Source organism: Physeter macrocephalus, chromosome 5, assembly GCF_002837175.3.
Source record: "Physeter macrocephalus isolate SW-GA chromosome 5, ASM283717v5, whole genome shotgun sequence".
Classification (NCBI taxonomy): domain Eukaryota; kingdom Metazoa; phylum Chordata; class Mammalia; order Artiodactyla; family Physeteridae; genus Physeter; species Physeter macrocephalus.
The window spans coordinates 101,711,207-101,729,048 of record NC_041218.1 but is presented as its reverse complement, the minus strand read 5'-3'; positions in this window follow the sequence as shown (position 1 = coordinate 101,729,048).

The following is a 17,842-nucleotide window of genomic DNA, read 5'->3' as shown; positions in this document are numbered from 1 at the left end:
GGGCCCACGTTCCTCCCTCTCCCGAGAGCGGCCTTTCTCATTGTCATTGGGGAGGCAGATGGGCTCTCCTGTGTGGCACCGGGCTCTGGAGGACACCAGCTCCCATGGAGTGTCTGTGCACTCGGATGAGGGGAGGGGTTCTTCACATCTTTTCAAAGAACGTCTCTGGGATTTCAAGCAGCAGGGTCTATAGAACCATGTTTAGCCAGGATAGGGACTGAGTAAAACATAAACATTTGTTCTCTAGTGGAGAGCAAATCTGGCTGCTGTTTTTACTCTTTGATCTTATGAGTTTTATTTTTAATTAGTCTTGTTACAAAACCTGAGTAAGGACTTCTAAATTCCTGAAGGAAAAATTCTTTCCATCCATGATATAATTTCAGTGGATGTCAGTCTTTTAACAACTATATGGTAGGTCAAAAAGCACAGAGCTCCCAGAACTTTACTGCTACTCTAATGAGAGTTGGGGTATGTAGCATTTGGAAGCTTTCCAAGTGCTTTTTATGGCTGCTATGTAGTTCCTATACCCAAACGCCATGTGCATTTGTTAATAGATATACAAAAATAAAGGATGGGATCTGGGGGCAGCAAAGTTGATGTCACACTCTTATTTCCCGGATTTGAGAACTGGTCTGTCATCGTGGGGCTGTGTAACTTTTGCACATTTATACTTGTCTGGGACTCAAAAGTTCATTAACAAGAAGGTGGAGAGAGTGAGTGGGGACCCAGGGGCCTTCAGGTGCCCTGTAAACTCGGAAACTGTCAAACTATTTCATTCTACTATAGGCATTCCATCACTGTTTCAAAGATACGGACTTTATCCTAAAACTGTATTTCTGTAAATTCATGTTCATTTTATATTCTAGATAAATTATTTGAGTCTCTTACACAGGAATAATACCATTCCTTTTTGTAGTTCATTCCTGAGTTCATATAATTGTACTAATTTTACTCTATGTTTTCATTTCTCAAGTGTGTGTGTGCGTGTGTGTGTGTGTGTTTGTGTGTTTGGCAATGAAAGAAATTTGGAGATCTTTGCGGTCAAAACCAATTTTTACTGCTATACATAAAAGAAGAAGCTATGAAAACTCTTGGCGTCTAAACATAAATCTTTAATTTTTTCTAATGTACCGATAAGTAAGCTGATGGACAGTTACTACACTCTGGGGATAAGTAAAGGTAACATAAGAGGATGCCAGTGTTTGTGATAATTCATATGTCATAACAGTGTTGTCCTTTAACCAAGATTTAGAAGTCTTAAATAAATACCAAGTGTAGAAGTAGTAAGTACCTGGAACATCTCTCTGGATTCCCCCCAACCCTTTTAATAAATGAATTCAAGGGACATTTCTTAGTAAATAAAAATGGAAATAAATAAGTTCATCATCTGTTGTATTGGGGTGGTAGCCGCTGCATCTTTTCACCGTCACGGTTGGCATTTGTGGTTGAGCCCCTAAATTCATGCTATTCCCAGTAAACGAGTTTTTGGGGATCAATCACGCAACCAAGAGGTGAGCATTGTTCACTCAGCCTGGCTTTTGTCAGTTTCCACTCTTCATTCTGTGCCCCCTGGGGGAGACCTTGCATGAGGCAGCAGTGCTAGCGGGTCTGGGAACCCAGGAGGTCCTCAGAGTGTGGTCCTTACATGTGTTATCGTGCTTCTTAACTCCTAAAGGGAGAAATTTAATGTGAATCTATTTGGAATAAAAAGAATGGAAGCAAATGTGTTTTGAGAGAATTTCACTCATGTAAACCTGTAACAGAAACACAAATATTTATTGCGTGGCTGTCACTGATTTAGGTACTGAGGACAGAAAATCAGCGACCATATAGAGCTGACATCCCAGAGGAGATTATGGCAAACTAGAATAATAAATTACTGTTTTAGAATTTGACTTTAAATTATTCACGTTGATTCATGTTTCTTCATTTGTTAACTCATTCAAAAAATATTACTGAGGGGACTTCCCTGGTGGTCCAGTGGTTAAGGCTCCGTGCTTCCACCGTAGAGGGCACGGGTTCCATACCTGGTCGGGGAACGAAGATCCCGCATGCCACGCGGTGCAGCCAAAACAAAAAATATATTACTAAGGATAGCATAGTTGAGAGTAAGAACATTTGTTTGGGAAGCAGAAGACTTAGATATGTGGTGCAGATCTAACCACTTGCTGTGTGTATTCGTGATTTACATGTTACTCACAAGTCTGTCGGTTCTGCGGTTCTGGGCTGGGCTTGGCAGGGAAGTTCTGCTTTGTGGATCCCTCACATCTGGTGCATGGATCTCTCGCATGCTTGGTGATTGTCGGGTGCGGGCTCATCTCATATGACCCCAACGCGGACAACTGGCTCTTCTTCCAGTAGACCAGCCCATGTATGCCTCATGGTGTGGTAGGTTGATTGCAAAAATGGTTTCTGTTCTCCACACTTTCCTGTATGCACATTGTTTGCAACGTGACTGTGGAGCCCTTTTCATCCAGAGATCAAGTGACCCGCCCCACTTCTTAAATATGGACCAAAAATAGAACTCGAGGAATTGATGGTGCGTACCCTCTGGGTGGTGAGCGTCAAGAGGCTGTGCTCGCTTCTGTGTTCTCTCTTTCTTCTCCGCTTTTACCACCTGTCCTCGCTGGACCCCCCAGACATGTGGCAGAGCCCAGCCAAGATCAGGAAACCACACAGGTGACCTTCAGTCCCAGCTGCCACGTGAGTGAGGCTCACAGACCGGGCTCAGACCAGAACCGCCCGGCTGACCCACAGATGTGAGGCAAATTAAACGTTGGCCGTCCTGTGCCAGCGGACTGCTTCAGGCATTTACTACACATCCGCAGTGTGCGATGATTAGCCGTTCCCCTGGGTGGCTTCAGGCAAGTCATCAGCCTCTCCCTGGTACTGCCTGCCCTTTAGTGCACATGGCGGTGCGTGTAGGCCCAGGTGGAGGGTCCCAGGTGCTCTGTTGGAAAGCCTGTGAGGGTGCACGTGCGTGCTGTGGCAGAGCGTTGCCAGGTGATAGGGCATCCAATTGCCGGGCGCCTGATAGCTCCTCTTTACTGTCTGAGTGTTGGGCCGGAGGCTTTGGGGGAGGGGATAAAGAAGTGTACGTGGAACGCTAACAGTGCCTATATTTGCTGATAGGCCACCATCTGTCGGCTGTTGGCCCCTTCTTGTGCCCTCTGAGTGAGCTTGAGAAGGAGCCGAGTGTGAGGCAACGGCAGAGGAGGGGACTTACAAAGGCTGCATAATCTGAAATAAACATGGGGCTTCCCCGGTGGCGCAGTGGTTGAGAGTCCGCCTGCCGATGCAGGGGACGCGGGTTCGCGCCCCGGTCCGGGAGGATCCCACGTGCCGCGGAGCGGCTGGGGGCCCGTGAGCCACGGCCGCTCCAACATGCCGCGGAGCGGCTGGGGGCCCGTGAGCCACGGCCGCTGGGCCTGCGCGTCCGGAGCCTGTGCTCCGCAACGGGAGAGGCCACGGCAGAGGGAGGCCCGCGTACCACACACACAAAAATAAAATAAATGAAATAAACATTGCTTTCTCCTATGGTTTGGCCTCCGTCTACCTCTCACCCCTACAGCCACGCCCCACACCAGGTGTCTGAGCACACGGCACGGATCTTCTGAGCCTCCTTACACCTGACTCAAAACTCACACCATCAGAGGAAAGGTTTCATGACGGCTCGGGTTGGACAGGAGGTTTGCTCACCCATCCGCTGCCATGTTAACAGTGTGTACTCGCACGCATCTTTGCATGGATAAGACACAAAGCCGGGGCGGGGCCTCAGGGTCTTTTCCCTCTTAAAGCTTTGACCTGTGGTCTGACCTGCAACCGTAGCTTCGGCCTGGATTTAATTTTCTGGGCTTTCTGGCATCTGATCAGCAACTGTCCGCTGGCTCTCATCTATGTATCTTTTCTTTTCCAATCAGATAGAATTCTCTGTTCCTTCCTTACAGAAGAATGAGTCTCCTTTCTTCTTAGACTCACTGCATTACTCTCATTGCATTCCTACCCTGCCTGACTTTCATCTTCATTGGTGAAATGGGAAAAGTAGTATCTGCCTTTCCTAATATTACAAAGTTATTACAATGATCAAATGAAGTGATTAGGTCAAATGGAGTTAATATTGCGTACCAGGAACCCTGTAGGACACGAGCATGGTTGAACCCCGGACGCTGACTCCAAATAAAGAAGGAAAACATGCACATATTTCATGTACTTCATGGATTCATTGGATGTGGATGTTTCTTTATCTCTCCCCGCCAAACTTCCATGGGAGTAGATTACTGTGGAGATGAGATTCTTTGCAAAGGATAGAAATCTTTGATAACTGACCCTTGTGGTAGGAAATGGACCCAAGATCAGCCACAGTGGGTGAGTAGATGATTTCTTCCACAAAAATCTTTGCTCCATCACCAGGATTTGCAAACAGCTTGCAGTTTAGGAAGGGAAACAGTAACTCCACTGAAGAAAGGAATATATGTCAAAGGCCTCCCCAGCAGAGTCCACCCAGCTGACAGGAATGATTTCCTACTCTTCTGTTTTGTTTTATAGATGGAGGGTACTGAAAATGCCTCTATTTAGAAATTGAAAATACAATTTAGGAATCGTGTCTTATCAGTAAGTGCTTACAAATACCATTTATTATTTCTCTGAGCAATCTCATAAGCGGTATGCCAAAGAAATATTATGCAAATATATGAATAACTATGTGTAAAATTGTTCTCAGTATTGCTGAAACTAGTAACAAACTGGATTCAACCTAAATATTCAGCAATAGAAGATTATTAAAATAATACATGGAATATCCAAACAATAAAATACTATGTAGCTATTAAATAATTTTTTATAGAAATCTCTTTGCTTTATGTCTTCACTTGTTTTTCTTTTGTATCAATATCCGGAAAATAATATAAACAATGTTAAAAGTGTGTTTCCCTGGTGTTGGGATTTTGAGTAATCTTTATGTACTTCTTACATTACAGGTAATGTATTACGTAATTTCAAAAGTTAAAAAAATCTATGTAATATAAAACTAGAAAGACCACTAAACATATGGAAATACTTATTCTTAATAGCTGTTAATTAAGAAAAGTCACAAAAAAGCATTAATCTATTCTGTAACCACCACCCCCCTTACTTGCTAAATAAAAGAATAACTATTTGTTCTATGTAGTAGAAGTAAAGAAAGACAAAGCCTTCATTCTAAACTGAGATGACCTTGGCTTAGCCTAAGCGGTACATACATACTCAGCACATAGCTTAGTCAAGAAAGCCCTTTAGCTTTTGGCATCGTCAGTATCATGGTCCTCTTTTCAAGGACACTTTTTGTGAGAAATACTTTCTTGGCCCTGGACATTAAGTAATTATTAACAGACATGTTGCACTTAATAGATTGTGGTCTCAGCTCTAGTTTATAAAAAGTTTGACCGCAGCTCTAAAACACCTCATCATTAGTTGGGGGGAACTTATCCTAGGAACTAAATCTGAGCCAGACTGGCTCTCACTCACCACCCGGGGTCCTCTTACACACACACAGGGGTTGGTGATCCTATTTAGACTTGGGCCAGAGTGAGGAAAAGTCAGATCTGGTTGGAGGGTCTCAGGACACAAAACCATTTTAGTAAGGAAATCTCTGGAATCTATCAGAGGTTCCAATTAAGCAAAAAGTGACTCTTCGTACGATATTTTTGACAATGGTGAAGGGACAAGCCATTGCTGCAGTCTCCCTACTCTGACTGCACTTCGTTCCAACCTGCTTCTACCTCAACTTACACCGAACTTCCTGCGAGAACCACCACGTGCTGCCTCCACTGACTGACTTCTTTCTGAACCCTCACCTAAACTGGGTCTGATCTCTTCAACCAGCCGCAGAGCCGTGTGACTCCATCAAAGGTGATTGAGGACTTTCCGGTTATTCCATTTCTTTTCTTTCTTTTTTTTTTTTTTTAACAAGTAAAAATTGCAATTCACTTTATTTTTTTTAAACATCTTTATTGGAGTATAAGTGCTTTACAATGGTGTGTTGGTTTCTGCTGTATAACAAAGTGAATCAGCTATACGTATACATATGTTCCCATATCCCCTGGTTATTCCATTTCTTTTCATCCTTGATCACCTTCAGCTTCCCTGTAGCATTTTACAGTTCTGACCATACCTTCCTTCATGAAGCTCTTGTATTTTGGCACATGAAACTCTTGTTCTGGTTTATATCTGTTTTTCTCCGTCCCCTCCACCTATCCCTTAAATCTCACTGTCCTCAGATTCCAGCTTTGGACTTCTTCCTTTCCCACACTGTATATTCTCTCTAGTTTATTGCTGTGGACTGAATGCTTGTGTCTCCCAGGTCCACATGCTGGACTCCTGACTCTCAAGGTGATGGGATTAGGAGGTAGGGTCTTTGGGATGTGCTCAAGGCATGAGGGCAGAGCCTTCATGAGTGGAATTAGTGCCCTTATAGAGAGACCCCAGGGAGCTCCCGGTCCCTTCCACCATGTGAGGACACAGCGAGAAGGCACTGTCTATGAGCAAGAGGGTTCTCACCACACGCCATATCTGCAGGCACCCTCATCTTGGACTCTCAGCCTCTAGAACTGTGATAAATCACTGTCTGTTTTTTCTGAGCTGCCCAGTCTGTGGTCTTTCTGCTGCATCAGCCTGAATGGACTAAGTCATCTCAGCCTCTCTTGACTTCAACAGCCGCCTTCAACTCACAACTGAAAGGTATCCCTCTGTCTCCCAGAGTGTCTTGTGAGCACCAGTTAGAAACTTTCATGTGCCTGCAGGACATTTCCCCAGGGACATTGCACAACAGCTCCAGATGGACCCGTCGCCCTCCCTACAGACATGCCGTCTTTCCTGTGATTGCATCTCTGTCAGCAGCATCTGGTCCCAAGGGCCCATCCTACTGAAAACATCCCTTCCACTCAACACAGCCTTCACGCTCACCTCCCACCTCCTCACTGACTTTGGCTCACTTTACTTCTGACATGTCTCCTGTTTTACCTACTTCTTCGCTCATTACCACTGCCCTCTCTTCATCAGGAGTGCTGCTAAAGCCTTTGGTTTTGTTTTTAGCCTGGTAGATGTTCCCTCCGCAGATCAGTGGTTCAGCTGCCATGATATCTTTCACAAACAAGCCCTGATCACATCCTTCTTCTTAGACACTTTGCTGGATCCCTGTTGCCTGTAATATATGGTGCAAACTCTAGCCAGGCACGTCTTCAAGGCTGCTCCCAAGAGTATCCAACCAACCCTCCTCTGCGGTGTTATATAACTCATGGGCAGCTTTGCCTCTCCATCCCACAGCCCATGTTCCTCCCTCTACTGGAAATATGTCCTTTTCCCTCCTGTTCCTGTTTGCTCCAAGCCAAGTCACCCTTCCTGACCTAACATAGTCAACTAAGGACCAAAGAAATACTGGGACTCAGGGACTGTGGCCTGAGACCATTTCATATGCTGATTTATGACATTTGGGGATTCCTGCAATTGCAAAACAACGTTCTTAAGTAAAACTATCTCATGATGGTTTTCAGCTGTTCTTGCAAGGGAGAGCAGGGAGGACCACTGAATAATGTAAAAACTGAAGGGAAATTACAGGGAATGGCAAAACTCTCCAAGCTGCCAATGTTCCTTAACATGACTGTGTAAGTGGAATAGCTTTTGTTGTACAGTTCATTTTTAAGCACAATCGTGGGGATTGTTGCTGTCAATAGATTTCTAAATGGAAATAATTAGAGCCAGTTTTCCTAAGAGTTATTTCTCAAGGAATTTCCATGACTCCATCCAGGTTTAAAAATAACACACAGAATCAGGCAAAGGGGAATAAAGGAGAAGCTTATCATTTCTAGACAAATGTAAAAACCAACATGTTCATAAGAACAAGTTAACAGAATTGCAAAGTAACATGCTAAGTTTGAGAGAGATGTGTGTGGAGAACAGGTGGAAACTAGAGTTCATATTCTGAGAGCAAGACTGATCTCTGCTAATAGCTAAAGAAATACATCATTTGATCCCACTGGGTCCCAATTGCTACCTGAAAATGATATTTAGGGATTCTTCCAGATCTAATATACCGTGAGTATTAACTTACTTCAATGCAGTTGTTGCTCTCCTAAGTGCTGTACTAGTTTCTGTCTGAGATTTAGGGCTAAATAATTCATGGTCATTTGCCTTCAGACAATTACACCCTAGTGAGGGAGAATGGTACTTACAATTTCTGTCCTCTAATAGAAGTAGATTGTGGTTGGCCATACATAGGACACACAAACCAGGAAAGGAGTCAGCTAAGATGTGCAAACATGGGTGACCAAGGAACCATTTTCAGGGGACATCTACTTGTAGATCTAGTGACTGAGACTCAGGTTCTCTCTCTTGGGCCCTGTTACATGTAGTATTTTTTTTTTTTTTTAGTCAATGACTTTTTAATAAAGGCATAACATTGGCTGGATGTTGGATGTCCAGTAAATATGATGGAAGACACTGCCCAGTGTATTAGTCTACTAGTGCTGCTGTAACAAAGTACCAAAACCTGGGGGGCTTAAACAACAAAACTTTACTTTCTCATAGTCCTGGAGGCTAGAAGTCCAAGACCAAGGTGTTGGCAGGACTGCTTTCGTCTGAGGCCTCTCTCCTTGGCTTGTAGACAGCCATCTTCTGCCTGTGTCCTCACATGGTTTTCACTCTGTGTGAGTCCCAATCCTAATCTCCTCTTCTTATAAGGATACCAGTCATAGTGGATAAGACCCATCCATATAACCTCATTTTAACTTGATTACCTCTTTAAAGACCTATCTCCAAAGGAGGTCACCTTCTGAGGTACTGGGGGTTAGGAATTCAACATATGAATCTGGGGTGGGGGACACAATTCAACCCATAGCATCCAGTATTCAAAGAAATGACAAATAAAGGGAGTTCATAATAAAGGGAGTCACTACCTAGCAAACAGTGAGGTGGAATAATTAAACACACCTGGATACAGACCCAGCTCTCCACATATTAGCTGTGTGTTATGTGATGCTGCTGCTGAGATTGGAGACCTTTAGTTTATTCATCGGCAAAATATGAGCAATGATCCTACATCAGACAGTTATGAATTTTAAATTCAACTTCTGAGATAACACCAGGAATAGTATGCTTACACAGAACATAACTTTGAGGGGCTTCCCTGGTGGCGCAGTGGTTAAGAATCTGCCTCCCAAGGCGGGGGACGTGGGTTTGATCCCTGGTCCTGGAAGATCCCACATGCCACGGATCAGCTAAGCCCGTGCACCCCAAGTACCTAGCCTGTGCTCTAGAGCCCGTGAGCCACAACTACTGAAGCCCGCGTGCCACAACTACTGAAGCCCACATGCCTCGAGCCCGTGCTCCGCAACAAGAGAAGCCCCCGCAGCGAGAAGCCCACGCACCACAATGAAGAGAACCCCCTTCTCGCCGCAACTAGAGAAAGCCCGAGCGCAGCAACGAAGACCCAACGCAGCCGAAAAGAAAGAAATAAAAAAAATTTTTTTTTTAAAAAAAGGACATAACATTGAACTTCCCCATCAGGAAGCACAGAGTGACCCTTATTTGTTACCTTGGAGGCATAAAACTGAGAATAGTCAGGTATGATAGCTAATGAAAAAGAAGTGGCAAAGATTTTCTTCATTTAATTATTGATTGAAACCTTATCAGAACACAATTTTTCTATTTTATGGAAATTTTGTGTAATAAAAAATTTACCACTGGTAATGACTCAACAAATACTAGTGGGAAAAACACTAAATTCTTTTTACTTGTCACAGCATTGTGTGTTTGACTCATTCTTAAGGAAACAAACAAGACTCGATTTGGAAAAAAGAGAGGATTAAAAAAAACCCAGTGAGTGTGATAATTTGCATTCATTTATTTCATGCAGCTGTGCATTGTTTCCATAAGCATTTACTCTCCCACGTGTAATCGTTAGGTGGTTTTGAACACTGATTTTTATCATAATTTTTTTGAGCACTGGTATTTTCATGAAAGTATTAAAGATATTAAAAATGAAGATTCCAGTTTTGAAACGCTTCGTGACAAATTTTTCTGTTGATATCGTTCCAAATTTTATTAACCTCATTTTCCCCCATTCAGGCCCAAAATACATATACTGAAAAGAAACATCTAGTTTCAATATGTTCTGAAATGAATCATAAAAATTAGGAAGCACGAGAGGCCACATTGTGCTCTGGATAGAATCTGGGGACTGGAGTCAGGCAGACGTTCTTCTTTTTTGACAATCATGGCCATGTTTTATGCATTTTCTCTTATGCACCAGGCAATTCTGAAGGGCAGACGTTATATTTCAAGTTTAAGCGAGGAAACCAAAGATCCAACAGGTTAGGTTATTTGCATCAGTTCACCAGCTGAAAGGTAATGAAAGCAAGGTTGGAACACAGTTTGCCAAATCTAAAGTTGGTACGTCAAGTTTCAAACCCAGTTTCTGGCTTAGATACCACTATGCATGGGACTTAGGGGCTTCCAGAAGGAAGAAAACGCCTTCACAATGAGCTCAACGCTGCAGAAAATCACACTGGTCTTTAAGGGAGGGTATGATTGTGAGCTCAAGACTATCAAATGACTTTACCTCCTGGGTCAGCCGTACGACGCTCAGATCTGAGTTCTATGAAGTGCAGGGTGGGTGCAACATGAGGAAACATGTATAAGAACTATTGAACTAAAAAACTTGCAATGCATTTGAAGCAAGCAGCTCACTTATATAACACCTTTAAATGCAGATGGTGTTTCAGAGAGGGCAGGGGTCCCTTTGTCACCACCCACCACTGTGTTCACCCCCAGGCAATGGATCATGGTTGGTTGAAACTAATTCTGACCAGCGATGGCAATCCTGTTCCTCTTGGCCAGATTCTTGATTTTACAACTTTCCTGACAGGCACTAGTGATGTCCCACAATATTTCCAGTTATCTCATTCCAGCACCGGGTTCAGCTGCAAGTTTATCTCACCGCAAATGTGTGTGTCGTGTGCAATTTGCTTCAGCCAATGATGTGTGAGCAGAAGTGATGCATGCCAGTGCTGGGTGGAAGCTTCTAGTGGCTGAAGTGAGAGTCTCATGTCTTCTTTCCTTTTTCTGTGGCAGCTGATATGGTTCCAGGCGGTAGAGGACTCTATATCTTGGGTCCCTGAGGGATAAGGCTATAGAGTAGAGGTCCTGCTGAACTCAGAGGGACATATAACAGGAAGAAGAGATGGACCTTTGTGGTTCTAAGCCACTAAAGCCCTAGGACTGTGTGCTATCATAGCATTTCTTTGTCTATCGTAATTGATACCAGGACATAATTGGCTGGTGTCCCCCCCTTCTTTCTTCTTTCTGACTGAAGTGATCATGATGCCTGGAGGTGTTGAAGCCATCCTGACGAGTGTTAGGAGAAGAAACCAAGATGACAAGGGTTGTAGATGATAAGAAGAGCCTGGGTCTTTGTTAACATCACTGAACAGATGACCAGTTCCACCACTTTCCCGCCTCTTTAGAAAAAATACTCCCCCCCATTTAAGTTCTTGTAACTGGCATTTTCTATTACTGCAATGAAAAGCAATGCCATCCAACAACTGCATTGATGGAGTGGCTGGTGGACCTAGGGCAGCATCCCAAGGAAGCAGTACAAAGTGGGGCTGTGGTGTCCCGGGGGCCATGGTTGCAAGACCTGAGGGTGCCCGGCCAGATGCAGGCAGCTTTGTGAGAGGCTGTGAGGTGGCATGTGTACAGTTACTATGTTTGGTGTGAGTGGTCCATTTGTGGATGACTCCATAGATTAGAGACATGAGGGGAAACTCTAATTTCATCAGCGTATTAAATATCCTCTATCATTTTTTTGACCACTTGATGAAAGTAATAGTTTAGGTTGGTAATGTAGGCTAACATCTCTGAAAACAACTGTGTTTCTGTCCAGTTTCTACACAGGTGGACTTTACGCCTATTGATAACATAATGCTTGGAGCATAAGGTTCATGGCTTCTGTATCTGTGTTATTATTTTCACCAAAACAAGATGCTATTCTTCATACTCTTAAATAATTTTGCCTTAGATTTCTGCTTATCTCATAATGATTACCATGTTTACTATCACCTTTATTTTGTTCTTCTGTATCTTGGCTATATTTTATGTTTACGTTTTCATGTCACTTCATTTTTGTCCTATTTGCCTTAACTTTATATATATAAATATGTAAAACAGTGGGATTTGTTTTAATCCAATTGTGATTTTTTACTCTTTTATACATAGAATTTAAAGCAATTGTTTGACATATGGTCGACACTGATCACATTTTTTGGAAAAAACTCTCTCACAAAGAACAACTAAACAAAGTACATTAAATATAATTTAGAAAATCTTATAAAAAAGGTAATGAGGACATGTAGAATTCTGCTTTTGGACAAAGCAAAGTAATAGAATTGGGTTTGCTTCTCGCCTAAAATAAAACAAGCTGACAAAATATATAAAACAATGTTTTTCAAGACACTGAATATCAGGCAATAGAGGAGAGTGCTCCCTGAGAGGCCGGAATGAAATAAGATGAGCCCTGTGATGGCCCCAGCTGATTGCCTGGGAGAGTTTACAGGGTGAAGTGTAGGAAGGGGATCCAGGCAAAGCCTCATGGATTGCGGGGTGGAGGAGACAAAGCTGAGAATCCAGGGAGACAAGGTAGCTCAAATCTGTAGAGGGAGAAAATAGCACCTGAGAGAACTCTGGAGGGCTGCAGAGGGTGTTCACCTGAATAAACAGTTGTGAAGAAACTACCCAGGGCCAAGGAAAGAAGCATCTGGGAGGGTTAGAAGTACCAGAGCCCAGTTCTCATACTTGGCTGAGAAGAACACCTGTCCCATAGCTAACAGGACCATGAAAAGATGACCAACATCACTAATCTTTAGAGAAATGCAAATCAAAACCACAATGAGATATCATCTCGCACCAGTCGGAACAGCTATTATTAAAAAGACAACAAATAACTAGTGCTGGTGAGGATGTGGAGAAATTGAAAGCAAAAAGTCGGGAGAGCAGAGAAGTATATTATTGGAGGGTTTATATACCGTACATGAAGTGGTATAGTATCACTTGAAGGTAGCTGGCAGTAACTTAAAGATGTATACTATAAACCTTAGAGAAACCACTAAAATAACAAAAGAAAGACCTATAATGAATAATACAATCAAGGAGAAAAAATAAGATCTTAAAGGCATTCAACTGATCCAAAAAAGGCAGAAAAAGAGGGGAGATGGATGAGAAATGACAATAAGAAGACAGTAGACTTCAACCTAGCTTTACAAATATCATCTTAAATGTAAATGGTCTAAACATCAATAGAACATAGAAATTTTTGGATTAGATTTAAAAAAGCGAGACTCAACCATATGTTGTATAGAAGAAACACAAATGAAATATAAAGATACACAAAAGCTAAAGTAACACTAATCAAGAGAAAACTGGAATGGCTAAGTAGATTTCAGAGCAAAGAATATTTCTAGAAATAAAAGAGTTGTTTTTTAATAATGAATCAACTCATTGAGAGGACATAACAATTTTAAATGTATACACCTAATACAGATGCTTCAAAACACTTTAGGCAAAAATTATTTAAAGAGAAATAGATATATAAATATTTATAAAAGAATATTTTAATACCCCCTCTCGTTAATTCATAGAGTAAATAGAAAATAAGGGTAGGGAGAATTTATGAACATTATCAATCAACTTAAAGTAGTTGACATTTATAGAACAGTTCATCCTAAAACAGCATAATACACATTCTTTTTAAGGGTACAAGGAATGATTTCAAAGATAGATCACATTCTGGGCTATGGTATAAGTTTGGATAAATTTGAAAGGATTCTTATCATTCTCAAAGTATATTTCATGACCAAAATGTAATTAACTTAGAAATGTAAAAAGAAAAGATTTCTGGAAAATCTCCAAGTATTTGAAACTAAAAACATATTTCTAAATAATTTGTGGGTAAAAGAAGAAATTAAAGTGGAAAGCAGAATGTATTTTTACCTGAATAAAAATGAAAAATCAATATATCAAAGTTTGTGGAATGCTGTTAAAACAGTACTCAACAGAGGTCTTCCCTGGTGGTGCAGTGGTTAAGAATCCACCTGCCAATGGAGGGGACACGGGTTTGAGCCCTGGTCCGGGAAGATTCCACATGTCGTGGAGCAACTAAGTCTGTGCACCACAACTACTGAGCCTGCGCTCTAGAGCCCACGAGCCACAGCTACTGAAGCCCACATGCCTAGTGCCCATGCTCTGCAACAAGAGAAGCCACCGCAATGAGAAGCCTGTGCACCTCAGCGAAGAGTAGCCTCCGCTCACCACAAACAGAGAAAGCCTGTGCGCAGCAATGAAGACCCAACACAGCCAAAAATGAATAAATAAATAAAATAATAATAAAAAAACCCAGTACTCAATAGAAAATTGATAACACTAAATGCTTCTATTAGCAAGGAAGAAAGTTCTCAAATCCATGGCCTCAACTCCCATCTTAGGAAACTGGAAAAAGAAGAACAAATGGCATTAAAAGTAAATAGAAAAAAAAAAGAAAAAAGAAGAATCAAGATAGATATCAATAAAATAGAAACCAGAAAAACAATAGAGACAATCAATGCAACAAAATCTTGCTCTTATTAGAAGTTTAATACATTTATAAACATGTAGCCACACTAATGAGGAAAATAATGAAGATGCAAAAATGTAAATATCAGTAGTTAGAGCAGCAACGTCACACAGAATCTACATATATTAAAAGTATAATAAAAGAATATTATAAACGGTTTCATATCAGTATATTCAACAACTTAGATGAAATGAGGAAATTTCTTGAAAGACACAAACTACAAAAGCTTACTGAAGGAGAAAAAAATAATCCAAATATCCACATGTCTAAAGACATTAAATTATAGCTACAAATCTTCCTATAAAAAACCCCACAAGTTCATATGGCTTTATTAGTGGGTTCTGCCAAAAATTTAAGGAAGGGAAAAATAACTTTGCATAGACTCTTCCAGAAAATTGAAGAGAAAGGACTACTCCTCAACTCATTCTATGAGGCTAGCATTACCTTGATGTGGAAACCAGACAAAAACATTACAAGAAAAGAAACTACAGACCAATATCTCATAAGTATAAATGCAAATATTTAAATAAAATTTTTAGAAAATTAAATGCAACAATATATAATGTATAAACTAAGTGGGATTTATCTCAGGAATGGAAGATTGGATTAATTTTGGAAAATCAATGTAATTCACCATATTATTATACTAAAAATGAGAAACCATATGGTCATCTCAATAGTCACAGAAAGGGCATTTTATGAAACCCAACATCTGTTCCTGATAGTAGTTCTCATCAACGTAGGAACAGAAGGAATCTTCCTCAACCTGATGATAAAGGGCATCTACAACCTACTGCTGATATTGTAGAATGTAGGTTGGAGATCATAAGATCAAGAACAAGGTAAAATACCCCTTCTTCCCACCTCAACATTGTATTGAAAGTTGTAGCCCATGCAATGGGCAAGAAAAATAACTAAAAGGCATTAATACAGGAAAGAAAGAAAAGTGTTTTTGATTCAAAGATGATAAGTTCATTAAATGTGGAAAATTCAATGGAATGTACCAAAAAGCTACAAGAACTGATATAGCTTTTTAGGTAATGTTACAAATCCAAAAATTATGGAAAGTTTAATTTTTCTCTAGGGCAGATGCATCATTTAGAAAGTTGATGAGCTTTAACCATAAGAAAGCCTCGGTTAAAAAATACACAGTATTATACTGCCTGCATTCTCTCATAAAATCACAATTAAATGAGAATTTAACTCAAAATATTAGTGAAAAATACAGATATACTTACACATTTACAATATTTCAATAAAAATATAAACAGTTCTAAAAATTTATGGATTAAAAAATAAATCACATTAGAAATTTAAAAAATACCAACAACAGAATAATAAAGTCACTGCATATCAGATTTTTCAGGAAAAGCAAAAGTGGCATTTGAAAGTAATTTATAGCCATAAATCCTTATATCAGAAAAGTATAAAACCTAAAAAATAATAAGCAAATTTATCAATTTTAGAAAAAAAAGGAAAAAAAAACATGAAATTTTGAAGGAACAGAATAAGAATAAAGGAGTAACATCATTAAAATATAAACTAAGATTATAATAGAGAAAATAAAAACACCGGAAGTTAATTATTTGGAAAAAAATCTGTAGGTTAGAAAACCTATGACAAGGTTGATGAGAAGGAAGGGAAGAGGAATGAAAAGGAGCCCAGAACTACATATAAAGTAGTGATTTTAAAGGTAAGGTAGGGACTTCCCTTGTGGCGCAGTGGTTAAGAATCTGCCTGCCAATTCAGGGGACATGGGTTCAATCCCTGGTCCAGGAAGATCCCACATGCTGTGGAGCAACTAAGCCCATGAGCCACAACCACTGATCCTACATGCCACAACTACTGAAGTTTGTGCGCCTACAGTCCGTGCTCTGCAACAAGAGAAGCCATCACAATGAGAAGCCACACACTACAACGAAGAGTAGCCCCGGCTTGCCACAACTAGAAAAAGCCCGTGTGCAGCAATGGAGACCCAAAACAGCCAAAAATAAATTAAAAAAAAAAAAAAGGTAAGTAAGAAAAAATTAACAACAAATATCAGCCAACAGTGTTGAAAACTTAAAGACAATGAAGAAAACCCTGAAATAATATACATTAACAGAATTGATTCAAAAAGTATTAAAAACTTGAATATTCCTCTAACAATTTAATAATGAAGTAATAGTCTTCTCACAAATCAGGCCCAGAGGGCCTACACATCTTTCGAGGAATAGATCAATATTAGACAGAATTTTGCAGATAACTGGAAAAGATGGAGCATCCCCCAGCTTAACCCTATGAAACTCGTGAACTGTAGTATCAACACCAGACAAAAATATTAGGAGAAATTGTCACACAGGATCATTTTCCTCTGAAGATTGACAACTTTATGTGCATGTGCACGTGTATACCTATATATGCATATGGGCATATTTATACCAATGTATGAGAAAAGATAATACACATAGTCAAATTGTTTCATCCAATATGCACTGGTATTCACTGAACAGTTTCATTCATAAATGTAGTTTGATCTACTTGCTGATTTAAGAATATAGATAATGTGATCATCTCAATATATGCAGAGAAAGATTTTTATATGACTTAACATGAGTTAATGACCAAATGTAGGCATTTTATCAAAATAAAATCTTAGTAAGTTACAAATATAAGGAAATTTCCTTAATCAGAGAGAGGATCTAAAAAAGTACAGCACACATAATCCTGGATGGAGAAAGTTTGAAAGATTCCCTTTATATTTCAGAATGAGACAAGGATGCCCGCTATCACGACTTTTTCAACATTGTGTTGACACTTCTAGCCGGTGCAATCATAGAAGCAAAATACTTTAGAGCTTGGGAAGGAGGAACTAAGAATGTCACAATTTGCATATGATATATATTTGTATAGAAAATGCCCAGTTATCAAATTACCCCAAATTATCAAAAAAATAGTCGTGTTTAGAAAATTGGCTACCTATGGGATACATATAAATGTCAGTGGTGGGCCTCCCTGGTGGCGCGGTGGTTGACAGTCCGCCTGCCGATGCAGGGGACACAGGTTCGTGCCCCAGTCCGGGAAGATCCCACATGCCGTGGAGAGGCTGGACCCGTGATCCATGGCCTCTGAGCCTGTGCGTCCGGAGCCTGTGTTCCACAACAGGAGAGGCCACAACAGTGAGAGGCCCGCGTATCGGAAAAAAAAAAAAAAAAAAAAAGTCAGTTG